Source organism: Malus sylvestris, chromosome 8, assembly GCF_916048215.2.
Source record: "Malus sylvestris chromosome 8, drMalSylv7.2, whole genome shotgun sequence".
Lineage (NCBI taxonomy): Eukaryota > Viridiplantae > Streptophyta > Magnoliopsida > Rosales > Rosaceae > Malus > Malus sylvestris.
In genome coordinates, this window is record NC_062267.1 from 18,386,600 (window position 1) to 18,409,498 (window position 22,899).

Sequence of the window (22,899 nt, forward strand, 5' to 3'; positions counted from 1 at the left end):
ATCTTGGAGGCTTAAGTATGTCTTATGACTGACGCCAGTTCCAACACCTTTAACATGACTCGAATATTCAGGTGTTTCCAAAGCAATAGTCAATACGTCATTGCTTCTAGAAGTTGGTAAAGTCTCATCTTCAACAGCTTTAGTTACTTCATCTTATAAGAGTTGACGTTAGTATGAAATACATAAACTAAGTATATTTCCTAACCTTACACAAAACTTACTATTTTAGCAGCGTGTTCTTTCACCATCTCATTAGTATAGTTTTCTTTTTTATCAGCATGCCTAAGCTTCCAAAGCACTAATTGGTCATCATCAACGGTGATCTCATAAACGGATGTCTATTTGGATGAACGTATCAAAATTAGATGAGATAGTTTTGATTTGTATAATAATTAAATGAATAGGAAAGTAGTAGGTGGCACACCCTAACCCGAAATGTCCACCTGGACTTCGAATTGAGCTATGCTAGCCGACACCCGGAGGGTGACGATGCCATAAAGTGTAGTGATGTGGAAAATGTGAATAAATTTAAACCTAAAAGTGCCTAAATATAAGAGTGCGCATGTGAGCGGGACTGAACCCATTTCACACATGATGTCAGTTCATAAGTAAAGTACAGTAAAAGCAGAATGACAATTATACCATCGAAGGTGATCCAATACCGAGATTTGCCAAGAATCCTCGTCGACACGAATGCTCAGCTGCTAAAACCTGGAGGGGCGAAAAACAAGGGTGAGTGGGCCTAAAAATAAAGCTTTGTAAAAACCTTTTCGAAACATAATAACCCTTTGCTGTAAAACAAGTATAGTTTCCAAAATATACATACTACGTATAGTGAGAAAATACTTACCGTAGCAATATCTTAAGAATTCAATACGGCATAATATTTCGTAAATAAGTGCATAATGTCCATAATCACATAATCTCGCATAAGCAAACATATCATATTGAGTGCTCATCGACATATGCTGACACACGAGTTTGTGTAGAGATATTATGACATGAACAGGACTGGGTGTAACAATGATATACATTATAGTACTACAATCATGTGAAGACTAGCACTATGCGCAACACATACGAGTCCTAATTGCCTATAACAATCTAAGACAATACTGGCACTTACAATGGATCCAAAGTGAGCGTACGGTGCGATGTGCACATACACGTGAAAGACTGGCTCTGACCTGGGCGAGCACTAACACCGGTGCAGTCAACGATGAGCATATAACATAAATATAGTTATGCCACAATGATTCTATAATTCTAGCCAACATAATATTATTCATAGCCGTAACGTTAATTAAGGCATCCTTAAGATGTATAATGATTCCCTAATTCTCAACGTTACGTCATTTCCTATAAACGTTAATTTAATTACGATAGTCATATAGAAAATTCATCATTAGATGTGTTTGTACCATACTTAACCAATCCCGAAACTACTGAGCATCAGTCAACGCTATATCGTCAAGGACCCAGAAGAGTTTCCCTCTAACCAGGAGGCCAATCATAGCGCGACACGTGTCGACATAAGAAGCCAATCATAGCATGACACGTGTCAACATCAGAAGCCAATCATAACACGACACGTGTCAATGTTAGAATGAAACTAGAAACTCTCTTCTATAAATAGAGATCATTCTCTCACAATATTTCCTAATGTCATTTGTACTAAATCATTCACTAGTACTCACTAAAGGAGAGCTTGAACCTATGTACTTGTGTAAACCCTTCATAATTAATGAGAACTTCTCTACTCCGTGGACGTATCCAATCTGGGTGAACCATGTACATCTTGTGTTTGCTTCCCTGTCCCTATCCATTTACATACTTATCCATATTAGTGACTGGAGCAATCTAGCGAAGGTCACAAACTTAACACTTTCTGTTGTACCAAAATTCCCACTGATTTTGTGCATCAATATTTGGCGCCGTCTGTGGGAACGACACTTATTCTTACTTTCTTCAGCTTTGTTAAGCTGGTTTCCACCATTCGTACACTCTCTTTTGACCAGGCATCCCTCTCCAACATGGGGAGCGAAGGAAGCCACAACACACAGAGTGACACCCCTCTTGCACCTAGTGCGAAGTAACGAAAGAAGGAAGGAAAAAGGGTTGCTCTTTAAGCTAAAGTCGATGAGCTAGAATCTCAAAACAACAAGATAGCAATGAAGAATGAGGTCCTCCAGGAGCAGTATGAGAAGCTCTTTGAGATGCTCCACGAAACTAGGCGTACTCAAACACGTGAACTCGTTACTCCTATGAACATTAACCATTATCTGGATGCCTTCCAACAAGGAGGGTCACCTTCATTAGACATGGGTATCCCTGATGATGAGCGAGCTAATCATCAAAACATTGATCAACATGAGACATCTCTCAACCTAGCTGCTTCGACTCGAAGCAGGAGAAGTGGAGGAAGACACCTCATTGCAGAAAGGTTGGAAAGATCAAAAACCGTTTATCGTGACTGCCGAGACTTCCTAAAGTAACGTCGAGAGAATCCCTTCCACATAAGCTCGAAGATCAATGACCCAAGGGTTTCTGAAAGACTCAGTCCCCTCCCACGTCCCAGCTCGGATACCAATTTGGGGAAGGGGCAACAAGTCCTAGAGAAACACGAAGGTATAGGGGACTCAGAGATGTTTCGACAGACATACCTTGAAAGTCAGTACGGCAAGTCCAGGGAAAAATCACATGCTCTTGATCAGACTTTCCTACTTCCAAGAGGAGATGGAGATTTACGAAAGAAAGCTCCAGTGGTACATGACTTCACTCAGGACCCTCTTGTTCTACAGCTTCTTAAGGAAGTAAACAAGTTGAAGGCCAAACAACAAGCTGAGATACCTGATTGGAACCAACCTAGGCCTGGCCCTCTTACAAGGAGGATCTTCGACACCCTCTCCAAGCAAAGACAAAGCAAAAACTTGACTTGCAACTCTATATTAGAAAGGAGGACCCGATTGAACACCTTAACCTCTTTGAGTCCACCATGGCATACCGAATACACATTGACGAAAAGCGATGTCTTCTCTTCCCCTCCACCCTCTCTGGCAGAGCTCTAAATTGGTATTGCCGTCTTCCACCTGAGACGATAGACTCATTTGAGGAATTGAGGAAACTGTTTGTTTCTCAACACATTTTCCAAACCGATCGCTTGCATTCTGCAGATGATTTGTACACTATTCGCCAGAAGCCGGACGAGTCACTACGAGAGTATGCCAATCGCTTCAGTCATGAGTATTCTCGCTGCGCTGAGGCAGATGACAAAATCGCCCTCAAGGCCTTCACGGCAGGCCTACGTGATTGTTTCTTTAAGTACATGATCAATGCCAACACTTGGAAGATTTACTCTAAGGTGATGGCACATGCTTACAACCATGCCTCCACCGAGGCAAGGACATATCAAGGGAAACCCCCACAGCCACCCCTTATCAACAAGTAGGGAGTGGAAGCCAGATCCAACCAAATGAGAAGACCTTGACCTTCCAAACGGCAGTGGTGCCTCCCCTGCCTTACTTTATACTTTGCCAAGTCAACAGACACATCAATCTCAGGGCAAAAGGAAAAATTTCCATCCTCACCAGTCTCATTTTAGTAAAAGGAGTAAGGGACACTACCGCGATAACCAAGGGTATCACCACGATAATCCCCGACCCCAGGCAGTCAACACAGTGGGTCAAACAAGTGTCAGGACAACCCCTACCCCGAGGTATGAGGCATACACACCTTTGAACGCTACATGCATGGCCATTTACCCCAGCATAGCACACCTGATACCGAAGCCAAAGCCGAGGCACCAGGATTACAAGTCTACGAAGAACATGGGCACGTTTTGCTGCTACCACGAGCATAACGGCCATGACGGCTAGAAGTGTATCACCCTTCATGATCATATTGAAGCTTTGACACGTGAAGGAAAAATTGATCAATTCCTCTTTCACCCTGCAAGGGGTAACCGTAACCAACGCCAGGTGAATGTGATATATTCCATAAGTGGTGGCATACCCATATCTAAATCTTCCAACAGGGCCATGAAAAATAGTGAACGAGCTTTAAGGTCTGGCCACCAAATGTTTCACGTGAAAGACATCAGGGGAGGCAAGCATCAAAAACCTAACTGGGATCCAATATGTTTCTACCCTGAGGAAGAAAGAGGTATCATCTACCTTCACAACGACCCACTGATCGTGGAAGCTCACATAGCCAACTTTGAAGTACGACGAATCCTGGTAAACACGGGGGCTTCGGTCAATATCATGTTTGCCGAAGCTTTCAGGCCACTTAATGTAGCTGAACACTTGCTCGATCGCTCGATTTCCCCTCTGATAAGCTTCTCCGATGATATCATGCAACTTTTGGGGAACATACACTTACCTTTCACCATTGGTACATGCCCTTACACAGCTACCATTACCACTAACTTCCTGGTGGTTGATTGCTCAACGGCATACAATGTCATTTTGGGACGCACACTCATCAATGATTTCAAGGCAATGGTATCCACACATATGTTATTGATGAAATTTCCAACCCCCTGTGGCAATGGTTACATCAGAGGAGATCAACTTAGTGCACGATCATGTTACAACACTTCGGTCAAGCAACATCACATGCCTGTGCCTAAGGAAACCTTTTCTATACATGACCAAGTCATAAAGACTAGCCCAGATGAAGCCAACTTGGATCTTCACGGTGGCAACAGTCAACCCGACGATCCTCGAGATGACTCTTTCACCCGGTAAGCACAACCCGCTGAAGAGTTGGAGAAGGTCTCTATCTCAAAAGATTATCCGGATCGCATGGTGAAGATTGGCACCACTTTGTCACCACCCATTCGATTAGCATTGATCTCTTTTTTGCAAGAGAACACTGAGGTCTTCGCCTGGTCATACGAGGACATGCCAGGCATCTCTCTCGATATCATCTGTCATCGCTTAAGTATTGACCCCAAGACCAAGCCAGTGAAACAGAAGCGAAGATTCTATGACGCTGAACGGTACGAGGCAATGAAGGAAGAAGTTGAAAAACTCAAAGTCATAGGCTTCGTCCGCGACTGACAGGGGACTATATTGCAATAAAGTCATGCCCTTCGGCCTAAAAAATGCAGGAGCGACTTATCAGAGATTGGTCAATTCAATGTTCGCCGAACAAATTGGGAAGAACATGGAAGTTTACGTTGATGATATGCTAGTCAAGAGCAAACATGCTGACCAACACATCACCAACTTATCTGAAACTTTCACCATTTTGAAGAGGTATCGAATGAGGTTGAACCCCAGCAAATGTGCCTTCGGCATAGGCTCTGGCAAATTTTTAAGCTTCATGATAAGCTAAAGAGGCATTGAGGCTAATCCCGAGAAGATCAAAGCAATCCTCGACATGAATGAGCCTGTAAGTTCAAAAGACATCCAAAGCCTTATTGGCAAGGTGGCAACCTTAACTAGGTTCATCTTTATGGCCACAGACAGATGTGCTCCTTTCTTCAAAGCACTTAAGGGAAGTAAGAAATACATTAGATGGACTGATGAATGTGCTGAGGCATTTAAGAACCTCAAAGACTACATGAGTAAAGCCCATCTGCTCTCTAAACCTGAGGTTGGTGACACTCTCATTATCTATCTGTCGGTATCGGCTTCAGCAGTAAGTTCTGTTCTCATTCGAAATAATGGTAATGTTAAACGGCTTGTCTACTACGTTAGTAAGGCCTTACAAGATGCGGAGACACGATACTCCAACATTGAGAAATTGGCTCTAGCATTGGTCATGTCTGCTCGAAAACTTCGCCCTTACTTCCAAGCACACTTCATCATCGTGCTTACCAATCATCCTCTTCGACAGATACTCCAAAGTCCTGACACTTCTGGGCGAATGATCAAATGGGCAATAACATTGGGCGAATAATCAAATGGGCGATAGCATTGGGTAAGTTTGACATCTCCTACCAACCAAAGCCAGCTGAGAAGGGCCAAGCAGTGGCAGACTTCATCGCCGACTTTACATATCCTGTTGATATTGTTTCTACGCCTAAAGAAGTGGTTTCATTACCCTCGGAAGCTCAGAAAATATAACCAACAGCCCCAACATGGAGCCTATATGTTGATGGCTCGTCCAATCAACAGGGTTGTGGAGCAGGACTAGTCCTTACGACCCCTGACAAAGTGGCAATGGAGTATGCTCTTTGTTTCAAATTCAAGGCGTCGAACAATAATGCCAAATATGAAGCCCTCCTAACAGGCTTACGTTTGGCCAAACACCTTGGGGTTAAACGAATTGATATCTTCAGTGACTTCCAATTGGTGGTTAACCAGGTCACCAACAACTTTGACTCTAAAGATAGCTCCATGGCAGCATATCTGGCACAAACATAATTGTTGCTCAAACACTTCCACTACCAGATCACGCAAATTCCTCGAGCAGCAAACAGTCATGCAGATGCTTTGGTTCGCCTCGCCTCAACGGTGGAAGACAAGATTGGGAGAAAAATTCATGTCGAGTTGTTGGCAACACCAAGCACCATGGCTGCGGAAGTGTGCAACTTACAACAGGGGGATAGTTGGATTACCCCGATTGATATATTCCTTACTCATGGCACCATTCCAAATGACAAAGTCCAAGCTAAGAAAATTCGATACAAGGCTACCCGTTACTTGATCATTAATGACTAACTCTACAAGTGGGGTTTTAACTTACTATACCTAAGATGGCTTACGCTTGCAGAGGCGGAAACTGTTTTTCGGGAAATACATGAATGAGTCCGCGGAGATCATGCTGGATCTCGATCCCTAGCACACAAGGCTTTTTGCCAAGGATATTACTGGCCAACACTCCACCAAGATGCCATCAGAATATCCCCGCTCATGTGATAAGTGTTAATGCTATGCAACTATTCCTCACTCCTCTCCCGAGCCGTTCACTCCTATGATCAGCCCTTGGCCCTTCGCCCAATGGGGACTTGATTTGATCGGCCCAATGCCTGCAGGGAAGGGCAAAGTTCGCTATGCAATCGTTGCAGTTGACTACTTCATAAAGTGGGCCGAAGTAGAACCCTTGGTAACCATTACTGAGGTAAAAATAGAAGACTTCGTATGGAAGAACATCCTTTGCAGATTCGGCATTCCCAATGCGATAGTCACTGACAACGGGCGACAGTTCGACAACAATAAGTTCATGATGTTCTGCTCTAAGTTCAACATCAACTTATGTTTTGCCTCCCCAACTCATCCCCAATTTAATGGACAAGTTGAAGCTATCAACAAAATAATCAAGCGAACTTTGAAAACCAGCTTGGATAAGGTTAAAGGTTGTTGGCCAGAATTTGTACCCCAAGTTCTTTGGTCATATCACACTTCGTATCGGACATTAACAGGAGAAACCCCATTCTCACTTGTCTTTGGTACAGAGATAGTTATCCCAGTTAAGCTTGAGTTGAGTCCAGAACTATGTGCAAAGCGAAAATGACAAACAACTTACCCTCAACATAGATCTAGTCGAGGAACACAGAAACCAGGCTTACTTGAAGAATGTTGCCTACAAGCAGCGCATCTCCAACTACTATGACTCAAGGGTCAAACCTCGTTCTTTCAAAGTGGGCGACTGGGTATTGAAGAAAAGATTACTCTGCGACAGAGTCCCGAGTGAAAGAACACTTAGTCCAAACTGGGATGGACCGTTTGAAATTGTTGGCATCAGTCGCCTTAGTTTCTACAAGCTTAGAAGCTCCGATGGCAAGACCATTGGCCATCCATGGAACGCTGATCACTTGAAGTACTATTACAAGTAAACTCACATTGTACAAGTGTTAAGCTTCAGCTGTTCGGCATCCTGTGTAACGAAGACTATTTGGCATGAATTCAATAAAGAGGTAATTTAGACAACTTGGTCCTAATCCTCTTACATTCCTAGCAATGAAACACTCGGGTTCAAAGCTTCAACATGAATGCTTCCAACATGAAACAAAGTCTAAGTATATGTCAACAAGACTATACAAATAAACGAACAGCTTCACAGTATATTCGTTCAATCATACATTCCAACACATTCATACATAAGCCAATTGTGCTTTGAAATGGTTTAACTTACTTTGTGTCATTCGACACTTGCTACAATGTGCCTAGACACCTTGCCCTTATTCTCACCAACCAGGTGATGAAATGTGAAGAAGGAACTTATCTTCATGCCACCAACCAGGTGATGAAATGTACAACCCGTACTCTCCTTCATGCCACCAACCAGGTGATGAAATGTAAAACCCGTACTCTAATATCATTGGGTAACTTGCCACTCATGCCACCAACCAGGTGAAGAAGGAACTTATCTTCATGCCACCAACCAGGTGATGAAATGTACAACTTGTACTCTCATTCATGCCACCAACTAGGTGATGAAATGTACAACCCGTACTCTAATATCATTTGGCAACTTGCCACTCATGCCACCAACCAGGTGAAAAAGGAACTCATCCTCGTGCCACCAACTAGGTGATAAAATGTAATGAAAGGTGATGAAGGAACTCACTTTCATACCATAAACCAATTGATGAAAGCAACTCACCATTCATTCCACCTACCAAAAGATGAATGGTACAACTTGTACATATGAACTCCTAGCATTCACAAATAATAAAAAACCCTCAAGCTTGACAACTTAACTAGGGGAGCACTTACGCCCAACAAGAGTTATAGTCACCAACAAAGTCTTATTGCAAGCCAACAACAACTTCAGTGCATGGCATACGAAGATCAAGCTATTCAGCCCTCTTGCATCTGCTTCAAACATTTCCCCTCTGTAACAATGCAAACACTACAACTCATAGAAAGCTTCACACACTCTTGATCAAGACAATGTGAAGCAAAACCAATTTATAGTGCCAATAAGAGCTTCATCAAAGGAGTTCAACCACAATTCTCAAAAGCTTCACACACTCTTGATCAAGACAGTGTGAAGTAAAACCAATTTATGGTGCCAACAAGAGCTTCATCAATGGAGGGCAACCACAATTCTCAAAAGCTTCACACTCTTGATTAAGACAGTGTGAAGCAAAACCAATTTATGGTGCCAATAAGAGCTTCATCAAAAGAGTTCAACCACAATTCTCAAAAGCTTCACACACTCTTGATCAAGACAGTGTGAAGTAAAACCAATTTATGGTGCCAACAAGAGCTTCATCAATGGAGGGCAACCACAATTCTCAAAAGCTTCACACACTTTTGATCAAGACAGTGTGAAGCAAAACCAATTTATGGTGCCAACAAAAACTTCACCCATAAAAGCTTCACCAATAAAAGCTTCAACTCCAAAGCTTCACCAACAAAAGCTTCATCAATGAAGGACAACTACAAATTCTCAAAAGCTTCACACTATCTTGATCAAGATAGTGTGAAGCAAAATCAATTCATGGTACCCAACAAAAGCTTCAACTCCAAAGCTTCAACACAAAAGCTTTACCAACAAAAGCTTTACCAACAAAAGCTTTACCAACAAAAGCTTCACCAACAAAAGCTTCATCAATGGAGGACAACTACAAATTCTCAAAAGCTTCACACTATCTTAATCAAGATAGTGTGAAGCAAAATCAATTCTTGGAACCCAACAAAAGCTTCAACTCCAAAGCTTCAACTTCAAAGTTTCACCTACAAAAGCTTCAACACAAAAGCTTCACCCACAAAAGCTTCACCAACAAAAGCTTCATCAATGGAGAACAACCACAAATTCTTAAAAGCTTCACACTATCTTGATCAAGATAGTGTGAAGCAAAATCAATTCATGGTACCCAACAAAAGCTTCAACTCCAAAGCTTCACCTACAAAAGCTTCAACACAAAAGCTTGGCCCACAAAAGCTTGACCCACAAAAGCTTCACCTACAAAACCTTTACCCACAAAAGCTTAACCTATAAAAGCTTGACCTACAAAAGCTTGACCCACAAAAGCTTCACTTACAAAAGCTTGACCCACAAAAGCTTGACCCACAAAAGCTTCACCTACAAAAGCTTCACCCACAAAAGCTTTACCCACAAAAGCTTCACCCACAAAAGCTTCACCCACAAAAGCTTCACCTATAAAGCTTCAACGCAAAAGCTTCACCTACAAAAGCTTAACACTATCTTGATCAAGATAGTGTGAAGCAAAATCAATTCATAGTGCCCAACAAAGCTTCAACCTCAAAGCTTCACCTACAAAGCTTCAACACCAAAGCTTCACCTACAAAGCTTTAAAAAAAAAAAATATATATATATATTTTTTTTTTTCGGAAATTCGAAAATTCGAAAAAAAAAAAATTGCCTAGGCCTTCACTTCTTTGGGCCTAACAACAACTTTCATAAAAAATATATATGAATGGGGAGTTTTGGGCTACCACTTAGAAAGGAAATGCCTTATTCGTCAAGTCCCTCGATCGGAGACTTGGGGGATACCTACCATATACTACTGCACCTTGATACTCAGAAGTCTCACGACCACACAGTGACTTGGATTTTTCAAGTCTCCAACCGAGAAGTTTTCCTCACTCAGGAAATTAAGGGAGCACTACCTTAACATACATGCTTCACTCTCAAAGGTTCACCATACAAGCTTCAACAAAAGAAAAAATTCAAAGAACTTAGTGAAGAAGACCTTGGTGTATTTAACACAATACGTTGAAATGAAGCAAAGCTTGTTTATTGATATCTCTGATAAGTTACAAATATGTACATATACATGAATCAAAATAAACAAACAAGAGAGAGCCTTCACAAAGGTTACTCATGAGAAGTCTCAGCAGTCGGCAGAGTCCCAGAAAGAGTAGGCACCGGAGGGTAATCATTCAGAGCCTCAGTACTGGGCAGAACCCCAAAATGAGGAGGCACCGAAGGTTGATCATTCAGAGCTTCATTATGCGGTACAGCCCCAGAAGACGAAGGCAATAAATGCCTTTGTAACAAACCCACAAACCTCTGATGATCAAGCAAAATCTGATCATCAGATTCCTATAGCTGGTCAAACTTCCTCTTCATGTTTGTAGCATAGTCATGTGCGAGCCTGTGCAACTGTTTATTCTCATGCTTGAGCTCTCTAATATCTTGTTTGAGACTTATCACTTTAGCCGTCAATGATTCAACTTGGCGGGTTTGAGCAAATAGGCGTTGGGCCATATTAGACACAGAACCTGCACACTGAACACTGAGAGCCAGAGAATCCTTAACAACCAACTCATTAGACCGTTTGGAAAGTAGTCTGTTATCTTTAGGAGTCAGAAGGTTTCTGGCCACCACCCCAGCGATCATATCATTCTTCATCACAGAGTCCCCAACGGTAAGATGACCAGTAGCGGATAAGAAGGATGGGCGCCATATGTTGTCTTGAGAAGGTATGGTTGCCTCTTCACCAAAGTTCAAGTCAAAACGACGGTCGGATGGGCCAGACATTCTCAGAAATGATGAAGGAGAAATGAGGTGCAATAAATCTCTGAAGTAAAGGGAAAATTCCTACTAGCAATAACTCTCTGAATGTACTTCTTGCACACAATTGGTGCCCTTATAAAAGAAAGGGCAACATGGTTGTTGGTTCAAAAATTGAAGAGGCACAACTCTCCGGATTCCAAAGAGGCACCACTTTCCACACGCAACATCAGCTCCTCGGGTACCACATATAACTTTGCCAAAGATCTCTGACAATGTTTAGACACATAAATTTTGAAGGTCCAGCTACCCTACTATTACCCACAAGGGTAAAGGAACAACACCATTGCTTAATAACTAGAAAGTACTAATGTGTGTCAACCTCCGTACTCCGTGCTCTGTGGCAAGGCAGACTGGCAAAAATGCCCAACCTTTACTCACATTCGAGAAAACACTCCCAACAAGATTGCTTGCTCAAAAATCGAAGAGACATCGCCCTCCGAATCTCGAGAGCCAGACTCCTAATAGGATTACTTTCTCAAAAATTAAAGAGACACTGCTCTCCGAATCTCAAGAGTCGGACTCCCAACAGGATTGCTTGCTCAAAAATTGAAGAGGCACCGTCCTTCGAATCTCGAGAGCCAGACTCCTAACAGGATTACTTTCTCAAAAATCGAAGAGACACTGCTATCCGAATCTCAAGAGTCAGACTTCCACCAGGATTGTTTTCTCAAAAATTGAAGAGGCACTGCTCTTCGAATCTCAAGAGTCAGACTCCCAACAAGATTGCTTTCTCAAAAATCGAAGAGGCACCGCTCTCCGAATCTCGAGAGTCAGACTCCCAACAGGATTACGTCCTCAAAAATTGAAGAAGCACCGCCCTTCGAATCTTGAGAGCCAGACTCCCAATAGGATTACTTTCTAAAAAATCAAAGAGACACTGCTATCCGAATCTTGAGAGGCAGACTCCCAACAAGATTGCTTTCTCAACAATCGAAGAGGCACAATTCTCTAAATCTTGAAAGCCAGATTTCCTTGGATAAAGCTTATCTGCAATATTCACACGCAACATCAGCTTTCCAGATACCACATACCACTTTTTCAAAGTGCCCTGACAAAGTTAAAACACGTGAAGCTTGCAGCTCCCATTACATGGCTATGACCAAGAAGGGTAAAGGAATAGCACCACTGCTTGTTGTTAGGGAGACTCCTATATATGTCGATCTCCATCCTCCACGGCCAAGCAAACCTGTAAATAAAAAAAATGCTCAACTTTTCTTCACATCCGAGAGGGCACTCTCAGCAGAGTCTCTCGAAATATCAGCTCATTTTTTTTTTCGATAATACCTCTACAAACAAGCCATACCAGAGCAAGAGTATCTCATATCATCAAGGTTAAAATCAAGAGTATCCCATATCATGCATTTTCCCTGTCTTTTTCTTTGGCCTTGTTCTTACCTGCAAGACAAGGAAAAAGAGAGCAATCAGTCAGCACTTGGAATCAAGCTTCCAGTTAGGAACTTACTGCTTGGAACCCCTTGCCTGATTACTTACCTGGCATTGCTCTCGAGTACTCATCTTCAACATCTTATGCTTCCAGATAAGATATCACATCTGCCTGAGGAACAGATAGGGCAAGTGAGAAGGATACAAGGAAGCATGTAGAGACAAGAGTAACAGAACACGTGCCGATTCATCTATTACTTCGTCAACAGAAAAAGTATCCCATATCATCAAGGTCGAACGCACTCTTGATTTGATTGACTTGTTTTGACCCTCAAATTCTTGAGTTGGCCTTGTACTTTGGAGGAAACCAGAAAACCTTCCAGCCTAGTTCAAGAATAAGCCTGTGGAAAGTTACTTCTTCAAAAGCAAAAGTATCTCATATCATCTCTTCTCCATTTGCTTCTTCTTATCCTTGTTGCTGTTTACGACACAAGGAGAAGGAGAACGATTAACCGGAAGCCGAAGTCAAACCTCTGATCCAGGTTGCTTGCTTGGAAGTCTGATTGCTTACTTTGTCTGTTCCCTCTTTCGGCAAATCTCCTAGCTCGGTGACTTAGGGGACTTCTACTATAGGGTTTTGTATCGCACTTGACCAAGCCTGAAACTACAAGTAAGCTTCAAGTGAAATTGATACATTACCTTGTGCATCTTCATCGGTTAAAGATACCACCCCTGGATGGAGGAAAAGTACTTCCAGAGAAGATGCCACATCTACATATGAGACAGATAAGGCAAGTGAAAATGATACCACACTTCGGTACTTAGAAGTTTCGTGATTACTCAATGGCTTGGATCTTGCAAGTCCCCAACCGAGGAGCTTCCCTCACTCGGGAACTTAGGGGAGCACTATTTGTACCATACTTGACCAATCCCGAAACTACTGAGCACTGATCAACGTTATACCGTCAAGGACCCAGAAGAGTTTCTTTCCAACCAGGAGGCCAATCACAGCGCAACACGTGTCGACATCAGAAGCCAATCATAGCACGACACGTGTCAACATCAGAAGCCAATCACAACACGACACGTGTCAATGTCAGAATGAAACTAGAAACTCTCTTCTATAAATAGAGATCATTCTTTCACAATATTTCCTAATGTCATTTGTACTAAATCATTCACTAGTACTCACTAAAGGAGAGCTTGAACCTATGTACTTATGTAAACCCTTCACAATTAATGAGAACTTCTCTACTCCGTGGACGTAGTCAATCTGGGTGAACCACGTACATCTTGTGTTTACTTCCCTGTCCCTATCCATTTACATACTTATCCACGTGACTGGAGCACTCTAGCGAAGGTCACAAACTTAACATTTTCTGTTATACCAAAATCCCCACTGATTTTGTGCATCAACAAGATGTATACATGGAAACTAAATAAATATATGTATATATCAAAGAAAAAATCCACTCATAGATCATGTCGTCAAGTTGAACTCACCTCGTAGCATTCAGAGTTATTGCGATGCGTTTCGCCTAGAAACGAAACCATTTATGTAAAAATTACTAAATCTTGAATTGTTGCATTAGTGTACAGTGATTTGATAATGGGAAATTTCGAGGATGAAATTTTTTTAGGGGGAAGAATGTGAAATCCCGTTTCTGGACTTCACTATTGCAAACGACATATTTGTATTAAGGAGATATTATATTATTTTTGGAATTTATATTAATTGTAGAGTGTTGAGATTGTGTATTCAAAAGATATCAAGGTGAAAAAGCTACAATTAGAAGTTGCTTCTAATTAATTATGGAGGAAAGGTGGGAAAAATAAAAAATAAAAAATAAAAAAAATTAGAAACTACCGAATGTCAACAAGAGAAAGAGGAGAGAAGAGTTTCAGGAGGGAAAATGAGGGGATGTGGTGGCAAATTGGGAGAGGAGAGAGGAGGATGATAGGCCAATGGGAAGAAGGGAAATGAGAGAAAGGAGGGAAAGAAAGAAAGAGGGGAAAACCAGGTTCCCTTTGACCCGCGCGACCTGACCGAGTACCAAGATCAAAATCGAACATCTCCGACCACTTTTCCGACGAATTCGATGGGGAAAATAATTGAGAAAACATCCATGATCCCTTTCCTTCCATTATCACCCCGAAATTAAGGGAAATTGGCATTGAATTCTTTGAAAACATGTTGACGGGTTTCGTTGGGGATGTGGCAGCGATCGACCAATTTTGCAGGTATCATTGTCGAGTACCACCATCATTCAATTCGTTTTGGTCCCAGGAACAAACCCCAAACATATTTTGGGGTGATAGAACACCGAAATGGTCGAAGTGGACCCTTTTTACGGTTTTCGGCGGATCGAGGGACTTTAATAGGGTTTCCCGGACAAATTGGACTTTGGTCCAAGTATGAAAGTTGTTCCCCTTGGCTTACTCTACATTTCTATGATATTTGATCATTTTTTGAAATAGTTGAATTTTTCACCGAGTCAGGACGGCCGGCCGCCACGTGGGCCGAGACCCCACTTGCCCTTCCTAGACTAATTTGGATACCCTGATTTTATATGTGACGTTCGATTGACGAAATCTCGTTGTATGACTATAGTTTTAATGGGGACAGCCACTTGGAAATTATATGAATTGACGATCCGATCGTTGGATCATCACCAAAGTTTAATGCGTTATAGAATGTAATAATTAAGGATATTAGGAACTGGCAGATTGGGAATCCAACGTACGGATCTTCTTGAATTGGATTTCTAAATTTGTAAAAATAATTGTGAATTGTCACCTAATTCTAGCAATTGGCAGAGATCCGACCGTCGAATCGCAATGAGAATTTAGTATGTTGTTCTATGAGTATAATGAGGACCTTAGGAAGTTATGGATCTGAAATCCGATGTGCGGATCTTCCAGATAGAATTATGTAGAGTTGCGGACCCTACAGTTGACCGAGAGTTGACTTTTAGTCAACATGTCTCGAAACGTTCTAAATACTAAAATTAGAGTACTATGGGAGCCTAAGTGAAGTCTAATGGGCCTACATTGGTTAGTGAGTGGCTTTAATATATGTCATATGGTTATTACCTTAATTTCTTATATTAATATCATTTGTGAGTATGACTTGGTTTTATAAATGTGATTTCTATTGAAATGTGATTTTTATATATTTAGCCATAGACCTATGTTCATTAAACATGATTTGGTCTATGTACTGATGATGATTGTGATATATGTGTATTTAATTATCTTTTTAGTAATGTGAATGATAAGTATGATAAATGTTATGACAATGTGATCTTAGAATCCTATTAGAAGTATTATGTAGAACTTATATGCTCGTGTGACATAGTAGTTGGTGGCTATGAGAAGTTGATAGTGTAGGTGACTACATGGTAATTCATAGGGGTTGAGGTATGGGTAGGTTATGTGTTGAACTTATGCACCATGTAGCAGTGGTACATGGATGGTCCTGCTTAGTATATTCGCGTTGGGGGACCATACGTATTTTAGGGGTGATCATGCTTGGTATATCCTCAATGGGTGATCACCACCTGCACGATTAGACTATGCTTATGGTTCTTCTTGGTATATTCGTGTTGGGGGACCATACACATCCTATGAGTGATCATGCTTGGTATATCCGCATTGGGTGATCACTACCTAGAGCCATAAGATACAGTCCTGCTTGGTATATTAGTGTTGGCGGACTATTAGGGGTGATCATGCTTGGTATATCCGCGTTGGGTGATAACTGATTAATGTAATTAAATGTTAATATTGTGCTTCCTTGATTCATGGAATTGGTTACTTGAAGTGATTGTGGAATGATGTTGAATATGATTGTTATTATTATGACAAACTTGTTGACCAATGTGGTTAGAGAATAACATTGTGCTTCGTTGACTGTTATTTGAGATGTTGCATACTATGAATTGTGGTATTATGTGAAACATAGTGATCTACATGATGGATGAATTGGAAAACATATGTGTGGGAATAGCATACCTGCGTGCATGATAAGGTGATAAATGTTGTTTGGTGTAAGGTTGAAGTGTAGTGTAATACTCTATGATTTCTGCTAGAAGTATTTTATGAAAAGATTAGAGTTTGGCAAATGGTGAATTACGAATGGCTTGATTCCTATTGAGGGTATGTAGGTGGTCTAATGAGGAAGTTAGATGCAGCCATTAAGTATACGAAAACTTATTACGCAATTGGATCTCGAGTAGTGTTTTGCCATATCCCGGCAGCTGGGTATGTTAGAGATACGAGTATTCAGTGATGTCACGTGTCGATCTTGGATGTATGTCGAGATCGGGGCTTGACAAATGGCCACTGTGCAATGCAAGCTCCATGTTTGGGTTTGATGCTCACAGTTTGAACTTAATAGAGATATGGAAGGGTAAGATGTTGAGTGCATAAAGTTATATTTATATGCCCTCTTTTACTTAGGTTTTTGACTTAAAATCTCTATGCATCACAAGGTATTTTGTTGTTTGTATTGTATTTCAGGATGAAAGTAAGGACTTGAAGAAATCATCATATTTTGAATATTGTTACAAGTGGCCTAAGATCCGCCAGAAAGAGCCTTTGCAGAACAGCCAACTTGCAAGTTTACCCCGAAGTGCTCAGAATGAATTTGAAACCATATATGGTTGGAAAGCCCTGAAAGTCTTCTTTCGGATGGTATTTACAACTTGTGATTTGGACGTTTCGACAAGAAGTTACGACATAATAAATATGAGCTGTTCAGTTACAAATTCTAATAACAGCTAGTTTTCAGTTACTCCAATACTAAAAGTTGGTTTTATGAGCTATAAATGAGAGTCAATTCAAGGATGTAAATGTGTTAAATGTTAGATAAGTCCTAAGCCTTTTAATAAGAGACAAATACTCAACAGAAGGAGGAGAATCTAGAGAGAAAGCAAAAGTCTTCGGCCTTGGGCAGTTTTTAGGTTCTAGCTTTCCTGACTTTTTATGTATTTTGTTTTTATGGATACTTAGGGCTACTTTGAAGCCCTAGACATGATTGAATTAATGTTATGATGCAGCTTTAGTTTATTAATTTCATTTGCAAGCTAGAATCAGTTTTCTGTTTCAATCATTTCAAGCACATATTTTCAAGCTTAGCTACCTTGTTTATGTTTGCATTCTGTTGAGAATGATAAGGATGACTGCCATATCTTCTTTTATTCATTAGCAACATGTGATGAGGTTCATAACTAATCATGTAAATTGATTCCATGAAGTTCTAGGATAAATGCCATGTTCTAAGGTTCATGTGATGTTCATAATCTTCTTCGTTTAATGAGTTTCTATGTGCTAAATCTGAGTATATGTCATGCTAGGTTGCACCTACAAATATAAGTTTTATGTATATGCCATGCATCTAACATGCAAAGTAAGAGAGGAATCATACAATCTAGTTATATGCCATGCTAGATATGTGAACATTTTGGTTGTGCATTTGAAAGGGATAAGTTAAAAGATCATATCACTGATTCAGGAATGTTTAGGGGAAGACCTTTGTTTATTTGAAGTCAGATTTATGTCCTAAAAACGTTTCTAACCTATTCCATGTCTTAGGTTTATTTTTAGATAGTTCTAATTTTTCCATTTCCTTTCTGTCTTTATTTCTTTTCCGAAATTAATTAAACCCCCAAATTTTAAATCATAGGAGTCATTCATTGATGCTAATATGTAAGAGTCAAAGGTTTACTAAGTTTTTTATCAGTCCATTTGGTTCGACACCCTTACTTGTGCCACTATACTATCCTTATATTTGCACTGGAAAGGAATTTCAACAAAACACTCGAAGGGAACTTCAACATAAGAAGCAATGGTGGTCCAATGGTCTAACGTGCCGGAGTGGTCGAGTGTTTTTTGCAAACGACAAATTAAACAGCAAAAGCAAATGCTAGTTTATAGAACTTCCCAAACTAAAATCTGTACAACCAGATAACTTGGATTAATTAGTGTAACTACACGTAATTCAATTTTATATAGAAATTATTTTCTAGGTAGTCAATTTTTACAAAAATATAAGAAATCTAGAGAGCCCATAACCAATCCAACAAACTTCCCTTATACAATTAGGTTTTGAGTGAAATTTGGAGAAAACAATCAATCTGGTTGATGAAGAACTGTGGGCGTCCCAAGGAGAGAGAGAGATGGAGTGTGGGTGTTGTAGAATATTTCAAGAATTTGCGGCATATGTCTTCTGTTTTGAGAAGATTGTTGATCTTTCATTCTATTCGTATCTAGGAGTTGGCTGGGTAATGGAGTGGGAGTCGTGAGGGTGTAGGAAGCTTTGAAGAATTCGCTAAATAATTGTCCACTTTTCTTTTTTATATTATCTTCCCCTTTTTTTTTTAAAGTTGCATCATAATTTTATTTTGGTAACATTTTTAATAAAAGAATGTAATTAAAAAATTTACTAAGTGTCATCAAAACCCTATTTTGTAGTAATGAGTTTGAGTTAGAGTTATTATTAGGTCAGTGTGAGACCAAGTGTTCCGATGTTAGGAATGTATAGGAGTTAGATGAAATTGTCTGAATCAGCTTTTTATTAAGTTCGTGTTAAATGGCTTTTGTTGCAAAAAAATGTTGAGGGGCTAAATCTCAAACACTTGTAATGTGAAAGTCTACTTGTAATAGTACTTCAACTGGTCAATGTTCTATGGATGACCAATGATCCTACCACCAGAACCTCTAAGCTCATAGGTGCCAAGGCACTAATGGCAACAATTTTAAATGGTCTATCCCAAATTGGACCAAGTGTGCATTCGCTTGGGACTTTGTCACATTGTAGCCTTTTCTTCAACACCTAGTCCCCCATTTTGAAAGAGCGAGGCTTGACTCTGGAGTCATTATAGTTGGAGATGCATTGCTTGTAGGCGACATTCCTTAAGTGGACCTGGTCTCTATGTTCTTCGTCCAAATCTAATTTGAGGATGAGTTGTTTGTCATTTTCATTTTGCATGTAGTTCTTGACTCCAACTAGGACAACTGCCTCTGTACAAAGGGCAAGTGAGAAAGAAGTTTCTCCTGTTGGAGTCCACTATAAAGTTTGGTATGACCAAAGGACTTATGGTAAAAATTCTGGGTAACAACCTTTAGACTTGTCCATGTTGATTCCCATAGATGGGCTATGGTACAAACAAACTCCATGGTAAATATAAACCATTTATACAAATAGCCTTATAGGCTATTCAAGAGTCATGTAAAAACTCTTTAACTCTTTTAAAGGTATGTTGCAACAATATAATTCAGTTCGAACTAACAAAAGTATTCGTTGTGGCGATTTAAACCAAATTTACCTAAAATAGGTATTTAGTACATATTTTGAGTTTTATACTCTTAAATTGAAATCTTTGAATAAGAACTTCATGACATTCACTATATTGTTTTGAGAGAGATAAAAACTTAAAAATCTCATTGTGGCAATTTAAACCAAATTTACCGAAAATAGGTATTGAGTACATATTTTGAGTTTTATACTCTTAAATTGAAATCTTTGAATAAGAATTTCATGACATTCACTATTCTTTATGAAATTGTTTTGACATAGATAAAAACTTAAAAACCTCATTGTGGCAATTTAAACCAAATTTATCTAGAATAGGAATTATGTACATATTTTGAGCTTTATACTCTTAAATTGAAATCTTTGAATAAGAACTTCATGAGATTCTCTATTATTTATGAAATTGCTTCGAGAGAGATAAAACTTTTGGGATTTATATTATAGGTTCCCTTATTCCATGTTTTTCAATGACTTTAAGAATAGAATTGCCTCTTTCCAATTTGGCCAACCCTTGACTTTGTCGACATTAATCGTAAAATGTGATTGAATAGCCCTTGATGATATTTTATTTATTTATTTTTAATTTAAACAACGTCACTTCCACTCAAGCATTGCTATCATGGAAAAAGACATTATTGTGAATATATTGAAGAAGAAGAAAAATAAAGATACCATAAGTTAGAGGAGACATGAAACCAAACCCTAATAGAAGTGGAAAACTATTAGAAACAAGAAAACCCAATTATATATAAAAAAGTAAAACCCATCCTAACAAAATAAAAAATTGGCTAAAGAGAAAGATTATAATGATATGCAGCAATAACACAAAGAGGACAAGAGTCCCACCAATAAACCCTAGGATGATCTACTTCAAAATTTGCCAAATAATCAGCCACATGGTTCGCTTTGCGAAATATGTGTAACTTTTATGCACATAGAAGAGAGCAACACTCGACAACCGACAAACCCTCAAATGTTAGGGAATATGATTATGAGAATAAAAAATAAAAAGAACAGCCAAGGATAACTCATACTTAATCCAACACCAATCCTTCTCCCATGCTAAGTTTACCGCATGAATTACAACATGCAATTCAGCTTCTAAAGAGGTAGCCACCCCTAAAGAAGTAACAAAAGACCATAGGCATGAATAAAAAATATCATGAAAGATACCGCTAGAACTAGCCAATCCCGATGATCCACGAGCTGCACCATCTATATTCACCTTCATCAACTGTAGAGAAGGTGGTTTCCACAAAACTCCAATAACACGAGGTGACTTGGCAAGACGACCACACAAAATTATCTATTGTGATCCAACAATTCTCATTTTCATTTGCATGCTTTAAGTATTGTCAATGCTTGGGTTCAAGTGCATTTTCGGAGCTTCATTGTCATGACAAACAATTGAAGATGAATTACTTAAAGAATTGGATCATAACCTCTTATGGAGCATCATTTAAATCTAGCTTGAAATCTTTAATCTCCACATCTAGGGATTTCAAAGTTTGGAACCTATATATCTGTCATGTCTCAAACATGTAACAGATTAACTTACATCACTTATGAGACGAGCGGATGTATCAACATTGATTCACGAAAGAGTGAAAATTTGCAAAAATGAAGTAAATATGATCATAACCATGAAGAAGAAAGATAATTACAGTTTTGATGGATGACCCATCTTGTGTACACAATTACTTGTTGATTGAAAAATCTAAACATCAACCGAATTAATCATGGTGAAGCATGTGATCAAGATGCATCTCCTAAGCAAAAATAAGCAATTTATAAAATGCTTAAAGGTTGTGGTAAGCCATGAGAAGTTGTCTCAAAATTAATCCCACGTGGCATGAAATAGCCAACAAAATTTGGAAAATTGCGGTTGTAATAACAAGAAAATAATATCGTGATCATCTTGTAGATATATTTAGGTTAAATAGTCTATAATTTGATGTTAATTAAGCTCACAAATACACTGTTAAATTCTTGAGAAGAAAATGGAGATTCAAGGTCAATTTTGACTTAGATGGTCTAAGTACCATTTTTTCGTATGAGCAATCCTTGTAAGGAGGTGCACAATGCATTATGTTGATGCCTCGAAGTATATAAAAAATAATCATACACCTCATTGTGATAGAGAACGCCGATAATCATACTATTACTTGGTCAATGAACTTCTGATTCATGACTATGTGATACAACTCATAAGGGAAAATATGAGCATCTATGGAAAAATGAATCCCACGAGACTCAAATACAACTTGGTATAATAAGAAATTCAACTAACAAAATAAATGAAATAAAAAAATTGAAATCAACACAATACAAGTGTTGAAAATCAAATCAAATAAAATGAAGAGCCAAATCATCGGGAGATAACTCAACCTTGAAGTGCTTGCTAAGCTCAAGGTGGGAGACAAAACTCAACCACTAAGAATGAAATAAAATGGTTTTCCATATGTCTCAGCTAACAATTCTGAAATCTCAAAGTGGGTGGTATCCACCAAATTCAAATCATGAGAGAATTGTCAATCTATCTTAACCATTTGCATTTGTTTGTAATCAAGACTTGGTAAAAATACCCCAATGTTTAGGTTTGCGATAGAGTCGAGGTCAATGCATGAGGATTTTTATTACCGACATTCATGATAAATTATTGTCCCTTTTCTAGGAATGAAATTGTACATCCTAGTTGACAAATTATTTGAATGAACTGGAACATCGTTCATCTGCTCTAAATAATTGAGGGCTTAAAG